Source organism: Antechinus flavipes, chromosome 5, assembly GCF_016432865.1.
Source record: "Antechinus flavipes isolate AdamAnt ecotype Samford, QLD, Australia chromosome 5, AdamAnt_v2, whole genome shotgun sequence".
In the NCBI taxonomy this organism is placed as follows: Eukaryota; Metazoa; Chordata; class Mammalia; order Dasyuromorphia; family Dasyuridae; genus Antechinus; species Antechinus flavipes.
This window is the reverse complement of record NC_067402.1, coordinates 20,139,838-20,150,548: the sequence shown is the minus strand read 5'-3', so window position 1 is coordinate 20,150,548 and position 10,711 is coordinate 20,139,838. Positions and strand designations below refer to the sequence as shown.

General features: G+C 51.4%; 1 long non-coding RNA gene across 1 annotated transcript in view; it reads right to left on the bottom strand.

The window, feature by feature from the left end:
* Window positions 1–2,590: 2,590 nt before the first annotated feature.
* LOC127564802 (uncharacterized) overlaps window positions 2,591–10,711 on the bottom strand; it is a 68,486-nt gene continuing 60,365 nt past the window's right edge. Inside the window, exon 3 of the long non-coding RNA XR_007954360.1 lies at window positions 2,591–4,618. This is a non-coding gene — a long non-coding RNA (uncharacterized LOC127564802). The remainder of the gene's footprint in view (window positions 4,619–10,711) is intronic.

Sequence of the window (10,711 nt, the reverse complement as noted above, 5' to 3'; positions counted from 1 at the left end):
TGTCTGCTGACCCAGATGCCCGAGGCTGGCTCGGAATTTTAACAACATCTCCTGTCTCTGGTTCAGCCGATCCTCGTCCCTGATCAGGAGCCGTCCCCGCCAAGGAGAGAATGACCTTTCTGCCTAGGATTCTGCCCGGGCCTGGGGAGGGATGGGGAGCTTCAGGACAGGACTTCAGGAAATGAGGAAAGGGGAGATGACTGGGGGGGTGGGGCAGCATAGGATCCCAGCACATTATATCCAGGGACAATCTGGGGACATTTCTGTACAGCTGCAGGGTCTCCTCCAAGGAGCTTAAGGCATCAAAAGATATTGAACCTGGGTCTATGGGCGTCCCCCTGGGAATATGGGAAAGCAAAAAAGTATTAAAAGGCGGCAGGGGACGGTTTAGAAAGGTTAAAAGAAAAAGGAAATAGAACAAGAGTCCTTTAACAATGAGACTCAATTTGGTCACCTGCCCATCATAATCTCTTCCTTCCTCTCTCCCTCCTCCCTTCCTCCCTTCCTTCCTCTCTCTTTCTTTCTCTCTCATTTCTTCCTTCATCTCTCCCTTCTTTTTTTTCTCTCCTTCCTTCCTTCCTTGTCTCTCCCTCCCTTCCTCCATCTTCCTTCCTTCTTCCCTATGTGTGTATCCTGACCTGATTTCACTTGTATAGGAAACCCTTGCAATGGAAACTGTTCTCTACCAATACAGATAGGCACGTAGCCTTTTAGTCTTTTATCGTATCCAAAGTCCCTAGAAAATACTACTAATTATCACACGCTCACATTCACACACACACACACATACAACTTAAAAATGCTCAGAGGCAACAAGATGGTGCAATGGATTAGGGCCATACCCAGAGTCAGGAAAACCTGAGTTTGAGTCCGCCTTCAGATGCTTATTAGCTGCTTGACCCGATGCAAGTCATTTAGTAGCTGTGTGACCCTGGGCAAGTCACTTCACCCTGTCTGCCTCAGTTTCCTCATTTGTAAAATGAACTGGAGAAGGAATATCTTTGCCAAGAAAACCTAAATGGGGTCGTGAAGAATCAGACACAAACTGAAATGAGTGAGCAACAGCAGCTGAGTCGGTAAATGCTTTCTCTTCAGAAGATATCTAGTTTGCCTGATTTAGAGACCGAGCCTGAGAGAGGCTCAGTGCCATGGCCGGGGTCCCACAGCTGGTCTGGGGCAGAGCTGGGATCTGGACCAGAATCTTGCGTATATTCTGTGCTGTGGCTGTCCCCCCAGGAGAGGGGAGAGGGACCTCTCCCGACAGCCCCGCCCTGCCTCTCGACAATCAAGCCTTTCTTACATCTCGGAAGCTCATTTACATACATTATCTCACAGGAGCCTCACAGCTGGTAGTGGGAAAGGTATCTAAGCTGAGACTCCAGGAAGGCTGGGGGGGCAGTGCTGAGATGATCAGATTTGTCAGAAAAATCCGAATCTGAACCTTGCTGCAAACACTTATCAGCTGTGAAACCACGCGAAAGTCACTCAACTCCTCTCAGAATCAGTTTCCCCATCTGTCAAATGGGGACAACAACTCCCCCATCTTATAGGATTATTGTAAGAATCAGATGAGACTCACAAAGCATTTTGTCAACATTAAAGTGCTACATAAATACTAGCAGTTTCCTCTTCCTCCTCCTCCTGTATCTTTTCCTCTTCCTTCTCCTCCTTTTCCTCCTCTTTCTCCTCCTCTTCCTTCATAATTACAAGACAAACCCAGAGCAACTTCTGCCACAGTTTCAGCATCTCCCAGTGGGAGGCAAATCTAAGGCATCGGCAGTAGGAAAGGGAGGCAGATTCAGGCTGGCAAAGCCCCCCGAAAACTCCGGGTCTGCACCGTAAAATATCATGAAGCCCCTAAGTGAGTGTAGCCGGAAGTCGGAGCAGGGGAGGCAGCCCTCCCGAGGAGCGCGGGGCCCACACATCATTGTGTGGGGGCTTCCCGAGCCCCGGAGCCCCAGCAGCAGCTGTGGGGGAGTCTGGGGGTCTGCAAGGGCTCCGCGAGGGGAGACAGGGAAGTGAGCAAGGCCGGCGTGGTGACAGGCAGGGAGGGGGCTTCCACGCCTCTGAGAAGGGCCACCGAGGAGAACACTTTGCAGTGCTAATGAAAAGTTATCTTTGATGAGTCTTTTCTCTAAAAATGGGAATCCCTGGTGAACAGCTTGGGGAGAAGTGCTGGGATCTGTAGGAGGACAAGTGGGAGATGGGGAGGACAACTGCCTTGTGAGCGACCTGAGCTCTCCGGCCTGGGACAGCCCGGCTAGGTGGAAGACTTGTCAGAACCTCAGGGACAGAGCCCAGGGCTCAGCCCCGGGCAGGGAGGTAAAAGCGGGGAGATCAAGGAGCCCCTCCTCCATCTGAGGGGGTCCCGGTAGCCTGGAGCCTCCTGCCCTCTCTCAGCAACACCCAGGGTTCAGGGGGCCGTGACCCCCAGCAAAAGCCCCTGAAGTTTTGCCGAGCTGGCTGGGAGAACTTTGCAACGAGAGAACATGGAGCATGAATGTGAACCACTTCTTAGGGGGCACCAGACCGTCCTGGCACCTGCTGCCGTCCGTGGGCTGCGGAGCCAGGCTTCTGGCTCCCCCGGGAAGCGGCCGTGGCCACCAGTGCTCCCGGGAGGAGGGGAGCTCCGGACTCTGATCCTCCCATCCTCCCCAAACCCTGACACACCAGAGATCCCAGGATATCTGCGAGGTGGATCCCAAGGAGAGCGAACGAGGGGCGAGGCAAGGAGGGCTCCTCACAGAAAAGCTCTGCTCTGGGGTCTTGGTGGGACGGGGGCTGTCCCCGTGGCTGTCCCGCTCCTCCCCACCCTCCTCCTCCGCCCCCTGCCTCTGGCCCCTCCAAGGCCCACTTCAATCACCACCTCTCGCAAGCGGCCTGCCTGACTCCGCCCCCTCCGCCAGGTTTTCAGGTATTTAGCCAACACTGTCTGCGGATTCTCCCGGGCGCCCCCAGGCGGATGGCCCGGCTTTGCCTTCGAGTCTCTAGTATCTGGTCCATACGCGAAGCACCCGATAACCGCCTGCGGGATCCAGCTGGGAGCCCTCGGAGTTTGGGGGATGATGGAGAAGCGGCAGCGGCGGCGCCCGACCCGGCCCTCGGCACCGGCCGGGCCCGGGGATCAGGGAGCCTCAGGGAGACCCCGGCCCACACACTAACGGCCTCTCCCGGCGGGCCCTGCGCTGAGTGACCGGAGAGGCGGCCCGGCCATCAGAGCCCGCAGGCTAATGGGGAAGCGGCAGCGGCGGCGCCCGACCCGGCCCTCGGCACCGGCCAGGCCCGGGGATCAGGGAGCCCCAGAGAGACCCCGGCCCACACACTAACGGCCTCTCCCGCCGGGCCCTGCGCTGAGTGACCGGAGAGGCGGCCTGGCCGTCAGAGTCCGCAGGCTGATGGGGAAGCGGCAGCAGTGGTGCCCGACCCGGCCCTCGGGCCCGGGGATCAGGGAGCCCCAGGGAGACCCCGGCCCACACACTAACAGGCCTCTCCCGCCGGGCCCTGCCCGCAGGCTGATAGGGAAGCAGAGAAGATCTCCTTCCTGTTCTACTGAGCGAGAGTCCGACGAGGGCAACCTGCCTTCGCTAACCTGGAGTCCATGACCCCGAGAGCAACGCCTGATGCTCCACAATACGTCCGAGTTTACAAGGCGCCTCACAGACTTCTAACTCAGGGAGTGCTTTGTTTTTGTCTGTCTGGGGGCCCGGCACAAGGGGAACGCGTTCCAAACAAAATTCAAAAAGATCGGCACATGCTCCCCCCCCCCCAGGGGGCGCCGTGGCAGGCAGTGCCAGGGCGAGGGGAGGGGCCTGCACTCGCTTCCCTCCTGTATTTCCGGCGTTAGCTTTCCCCGGTACCTTGGACAGAGCCTGCGGCACACAGAGCACTTAGTCCCAAGGAGAGGCAGAGTCTGGTCTGCCTGGAGGATCCGGCCTGAAGGACACCGGAACAGCCTCCAGCATCTTCTGGCTAAAAGCTCCTTTAACTACCAAGCTGGCGCCAAAATCGGGGCGCCCCGGGGGAGGGCTCCAGGAGAGGGGGTGCGCTCTCACCCGCCAGGGTCCCATCTGAGGAACGCTCCTGCTGATAAACCCTCCCGCCTGGCGGGGGCGGCAGAGCTGGGGGGAGATTATACCCCAAGCGGGCGGGGAGGGAGCCGGGGGTCTGATTATCTGGCCCCGTCTTACTTACTGGCAGTTAATAGCGGGAGGGGGACAAAAAACCGGTGCGTTGTGTGCACCGCCAGGACTTGGTAATGTGCAGACTGTTTTTATTTCAGGGAGGATAAAGGCACACGTTCTATGCTGAAAACAAATGTTAAAAATTAATTATAAAGAAGACACCAGAGGGCCCGGAGCAGCATGTTCACTGGGTGACTGATTAAATGCCCAATTCATTTGGACTGGTATAAACCCAATCTCCTGGAAGGGGGCCAAAAACATTTGCCAAAGTCCATAGAGACTCTCCAAGAAAACGATCTCGGTGCCAGGGAAAGAGAGGGAATTGTGCTCACCGCTGCTGCCCTCGGCGGCCGCGAGCTCCGGACGGGCTTCGAGGGGCTGCGTGAGGAGGGCGTCCGGTCCGGCTCCCGGGTGACCGCGGCTCGGCGTCTGGCAACCTGAATGTGATGGTTAAAAAATAAGCGTTACCTTCGTAAAGCACTCTAATTTTTTTTTTAACATACTGCTTTTCTTTGCTCTCAGAAACAGTTTCGTGAAGAAGGCGCATGGGGAAGTCAAGGCTCCAAGAATTTCCTTGATTTTCCCAAAGTCACAAACGGCCGAGACGGGGCTGACCCTCAGCCGTCCGGGCTGCTTCCGCTCCACCGCACCAGGCTATTTTTTAAAGTTTTGCTGCCTTTTTTTGGTTTTTCATTTCACAGTCACGCCCTCACACAACAACCTTGCAAAAACCTATTTCTTCCTCCACGAGGCTGCCCGGTGCTGGGAGAGTTAAGCAGCAAAGGCCGGGGAAGGCTGGGGGTAGCGGGGCGGCCTCAGGGACTCTGTTCTGAGGCGGGCGGAGGTTTCTTTCGGGAGCCTCAACGTGCGCTCCCTGGACAAGCTATTCACGGGCACATTTTTTTGGCATCAACAATCCCTCCGAGTGCCCGTAGTTTTCGAGACGATGCGCCGTTTCCTGGTCCCGCAAGCTGCCGAGGTGGAGGACGGCCAAGTGCTCCACTTAAAAGACACGTGTGGAGACACCCTCGCCATCCTCCCGGGCTTGGCGGCCGCTGTTTCCGAGAGAGCGGGAGGAGCCTTTGCTTCGGTTCCCCTTCTGGCCCCCCGGCCACGGGCTCATCTTTCTCCGAGGCGGGGCCTGGCGCACACGTGGGCGGGGCAGGGACCGGCTTCTTGCCGTCCCAGCACTAAGCGAGGTGCCCGGCGAACGCTTGCTGAGTCCGAGCCTTCGTCCCTTTATCTGCTAAATGAGGGCGATTCTCCCCGCAAGGACCCGCTTCCCAGGCTCCGGGGGGCGACGCAGCGAAGCCTTCTGGGGCCGCAGAGCCCCCGGACGCTTCGGTCGCTGGGATCGACACTGATTCCTTTCTGATGGGGTTGGCACAGAAACGGCTCCGCTGCGATGCTGTAACTGCTCTGCTTCCCAACAATTAACACCCGCACATCTCGCCCCCTGGCGGGTACACAGGAAGTGCAGGCACCCTCGGGAGGGGGCGGCAGGGAGACGGTGTGTGTGAGTGTGTGTAAGTGTGAGTGTGTGTGCGAGTGTATATACACACACTCCTTCTTGCTGAATTTGTTCTTGTTGAAAAGCGGTGCCGGAGCCAGGTGGAGCCCGGAGTTCCAGGCCCGCCGCGGAGCGGTACCGGCCAGCGGCCTTGTCGCTGCTGACTGAGAGGCAGTTAGACTACAGTCGCTGCCCGGCGCTGCCGAGGGGAGTTTCCCATTCAGATAGAACAATGGGCCCGGGCACTGACAGGACTGAACTGATTGTGGCTTTGTCAGGGTCGGGCTACAAAAGGGGAATGGAAGGAGGCCTTGCCCTCAAGGAGCTCGCATTCTAAGGGGAGGAGACAATTTAGACTTATTTTCTATAATTCTCTCTTCTTTCTTTCTTTTGTTTCTGGCTGAGGCAGTTGGGGTTAAGTGACCTGCCCAGGGTCACCGTGTCTGAGGCCAGATTTGAACTCGGGTCCCCCTGACTTCAGGGCTGGCTCTGTCGGCTGCGCCTCCCAGCTGCCCCTATAATCCTCTCTTTATTGTTTCTCTTCCAGTCGAACTGGCCCATCAGCTGTGGCTCATACCCAGCATTCTCTCTCCAGCCCCCAACTTTTGCAAAGGTAGAGTTCTCATCTCTGCTTCTGAGAACACCTAGCTTGGCGCTGAAAGCACTATTCCGGTGCGAGAAGACTTTTCTTAGGATCCCTAACGGGGCTTGTTCCCTCATTTTGCACGACTCTGTGCATATATATTTAATGTATCTCTACAAAGGTTGCATGCCCCGGGAGTGAGTCAGCCCCTTACCGGCAAGGATAATTTCATTTTTGGTGTATTGTCTCCCTAGCACTCAATACTGTGCCCGGCACAAAGTAGGTGTCTAATAAATGCTTATAGAAATGAATCAAACCTAGCGTTGTTTTCACAGATTCACAGAATGGAGAATTAGGAGGGATTCTAGAAATTTACTACAAGCCCTTCATTTTAAAGATGAGGGAACAGAAATAGAGGGAGCGATTGTCCAGGCTGCAAGGATGGAATCTGTGCATGTATTACCTTTCCCCCTTATTCTAGCTCCACCGGCCCCTTCCAAGGTGGAGCCAGTATCTTGATATCCCTAAAGCACAGATCTGACTATGCTCTTCCCCTGCTCATTAAAAACAATAAACAAAAAATAAAAAACTCCTCTTAAAGTCCCTAACAATCTGCCTGCTGCTGATCTTTCCTGGCAGATTACACACAATCCTCTTGTTTCTCACCAAAGTGGTCCATTTGCTGTTACCTGAAAACAACAAGCCATCCTCTGCCTCTGTTTCGGAATAATTGCCTTCCTCGTGTCTGAAGCTCAAGCTTTTTTCAGGGCTCAAGATGTCTCTCCTGATTTTGCTTTTTGAACCCTTCGCTGCTTCTCTCATCCAGCAAAAATGAATTTCTATTTGGTGATAGTGCATCCTAGACTAGATTTGGTATCAAGAAAACAGGTCAACTGTATGTGCCAAAATGTTTGTAGCAGCCCTGTTTGTAGTGGCTAGAAACTGGAAAATGAATGGATGCCCATCAGTTGGAGAATATCTGGGTAAATTGTGGTATATGAACGTTATGGAATATTATTGTTCTGTAAGAAATACCAGCAGGATGAAGACAGAGAGGACTGGCGAGACTTACATGAACTGATGCTAAGTGAAATGAGCAGAACCAAGAGATCATTATACACTTTGACAACGATATTGTATGAGGACATATTTTGATGGAAGTGGATTTCTTTGACAAAGAGACCTGAGTTTCAATGGATAAATGACGGACAAAAGCAGCTACACCCAAAGAAAGAACACTGGGAAACGAATGTGAACTATCTGCATGTTTGTTTTTCTTCCCGGGTTATTTCTACCTTCTGAATCCAATTCTCCCTGTGCAACAGGAGAACTGTTCGGTTCTGCAAACATATATTGTATCTAGGATATACTGCAACATATCCAACATATAACGGACTGCTTGCCATTTAGGGGAGGGGGTGGAGGGAGGGAGGGAGGGAAAAAAAATCGGAACAGAAACGAGTGTCAATATAAAGTAATTATTAAATAAAAATTAAAAAAAAAAGAAAACAGGTCAAAATCCCTTTTTAGGCACTTAAGAACTTTTTTCAGCCTCAGTTTTGTCATCAGTAAAATCAGCAAAATAGCTCTCCCTTGGGTTACTGTGAGGATCGAATGATATAACATATGCACGTACTTTGTAAATCTAAATTTACTATACAAATTTGAGTTTGTTATTGTTTTCTTATCTGTTGATATGCTGTCTACTAACCCCATTGCTCTTTTTTATCCCTCTAGTATGTCCCCAGTACATAATAGGGACTTAACAAATCTTTGTTGAATTGTATTTATACCTTTTCCGGTACTCTGTAAACAGTAGGAGCCTATTTATACCTTTTCCGGTATTCTGTAAACAGTAGGAGCCTAATATAAGTTTTGTTGAATTTGAAAAGTACCAAATCTTGGTCTATTCCATCTGCGCTCCTACTTAAAAAATCTCATACAGGGGAGAAATGTGCAGGTAGAGAATACAGGGAATCAGCTCTGCACCAGGTTGGGGCCAGCCGATTGCAGGGCAGGAAAGGGAAATGGATATACCAGGGATGAGTCTTTTTATACTTAGGCTTTTGTATTTAGGAAGGGGAGAAGGGCAGGTCCCCTCTTTGTCAAGACCTTCCAGGAAGGTCTCACAACAGCTTTGGGGATTCCTTCCAGTATTTGAAAACCTTTTAATATAAGATTTTCTCACTGCGTGATTCTGAACTCCGTCTGTTATAGACCTACTGAATGAGAGACCCAAAGAAACCTGGCTGGGTGGGCTAAAGCTTCCCGTCCACTGTAGAATTCCACTCCACCTGTGCATTATAGCCATAATCAAAATCATTACTGAGCCAAATCTTCTCTAGCCTGAATAATCCCTTATCTCTTACCAGCAAGTGCCCATTGACTCTTATTAGGGCTCATTCTTTTCCTGATCTTTCTTGTTATGTTGAAAATTGTTCCTAGATGGCTAGGTGGCGCAGTGGATAGAGCATCAGCCCTGAAGTCAGGAGGATCTGAGTTCAAATCTGATCTCAGACACTTAATACTTCCTGGTTGTGTGAACCTGGGAAAGTCATTTAACCCCAATTACCTCAGCAAAAAAAAAAAAAAAAAAAATTGTTCCCTAGAAGGGAGGACTAAAAGGTTGGGCATTATGACCAAGAGGAGGGCAGATCTGTCCCCTAGAAGGGGACAAGATGAAGACCAAGAAAGCAGATCTACCCTCACCTTTTCTCTCCATTGACCTGGAATTCAGGCTATTTTTATCCCCATTTTACAGCTGAGGAAACTGAGGCTGAGAAGTTACTTACCTAGGGTCACATAGGTCTGAGGTAGGATCAAATGTAGGTTGTCTTGATTCCAAGCCCAACACTGTTCACTGCACCACCCAGCTGTCCCTGGAGTCCCTCCCAACTCTGAATATTCTCACAAGCCACTTGCTGGTCCCTTTATAACTAAAGCATCTCTCCCAGTTTATCATTTTAAAATTACTCTCTTTGGCTCCAGGGGCCGAGTTAAAGTTAAAGATGGCCTGGCCGGCCCTGCAGGCTCCACCCAGCTCCAAGCAAGGCTGGTCCCAGCAGGCTTTCTCCTGGTCCACGGGGTCCTGCTAAGCCTGTGTGTTCCCTCCAATCTGTCCTCTTAGCTCATGTTTTTTCCCACCCATCTGCCTGAACTGAATTCTGACAGCTCTCTCTCTCCCACTCCTCCCCTGCACACGATCCGCCTTCTCTGTCTCCCCTGAGAGGCTTGAGAAAGCCCTAGCAGAGGTGACGAGACGGGCAGAAGTGAGACTTCTCGGCCTCCCCTAGGCCTGATCTCCCCTGGAAGCCAAGTGACCAGAGCCAAGGTCTAATTAGGTCCTGGATCCTGCTTAGCTTCTCGGCAAGGTTCAATATGGGATCAATTGTCAGTGACGGGGAACTCAATTTGGCCAATGAAGCCTCTGAGTGCCGGCTCCTTGGTCACTGGGAAGGAACCGGCCGTCCTGAAGGACTAAAGCCGACGGGAGCCCAGAGGAAAGCAGGCTGCGGGGCTGACTGAGTGGAGGATCATGGGAGCTGGAGGTGGATGTGGAGAGAAGAATTCGGAGCAATTTTATTTTTCACACCATATAAAAAAGCAGGATGAGCCAGCAATGACTTATATAAAACCAGACAGAGCCCTTGAAATGGACTTAATTTGGATTCTTTTTTTCTGAGGGGGGGGTGGCGGTAAAACTAGTTGAATTCTAGAGCTCTTCTGATTCCTTAGCAGCTCGAGAATCACTGGTCATTTCAGGTGAGCTAAATTCAGAGGGAAGATCTCCAAAAGCAAAGAGGCAGCGGGGAATCGGTGCTGTGGCCTTCTTTCTCTTTTGAGTAAAGAGCAGAAATATCTCCTTTTCTGACTGTATTGTAATTTCTACCTTACTAAGTGGCTGCTGGGATTGGACAGCCTAGAAAATGGAGGTGATATAATGGTCCTGGAATCAGGAGGACCTAAGTTCAAATCCGGCTTCAGACATCTGCTAGCAGTGAGACTCTGAGCAAGTCACTCGACTACTGTCTATTTTTTTATCTGCAGAATGGAGATAAGAATATGTACCTTATAAGGTTTCCCCATTCTTATGGGGAAAGAATGAGAAAATATTTGTAATGCATTTTGCAAATCAAAAGCGATCTATAAATGTAGTAGGCTGGGCTAGAGTAAGGGAAAGCTAAATATAAATCCCACTCTGACTCTTATTGGTTGTGTGACCCTGGGCAAGTCAAATAACCTCTGAGCCCCAGGCAATTGGCCAGGACTAGTGTTTTGTTTTTTTTTTTTTTTTTTTCTTTTTAATACATAGTGCCATGTTTCTATGCTGCACAAGAAAAATCAGATCAAAAAGGAAAAAAATGAGAAAGAAAAAAAAACAAGCAAACAAACATGAAAAAAGGTGATATTACTATGTTGCGATCCACATTTAGTCCC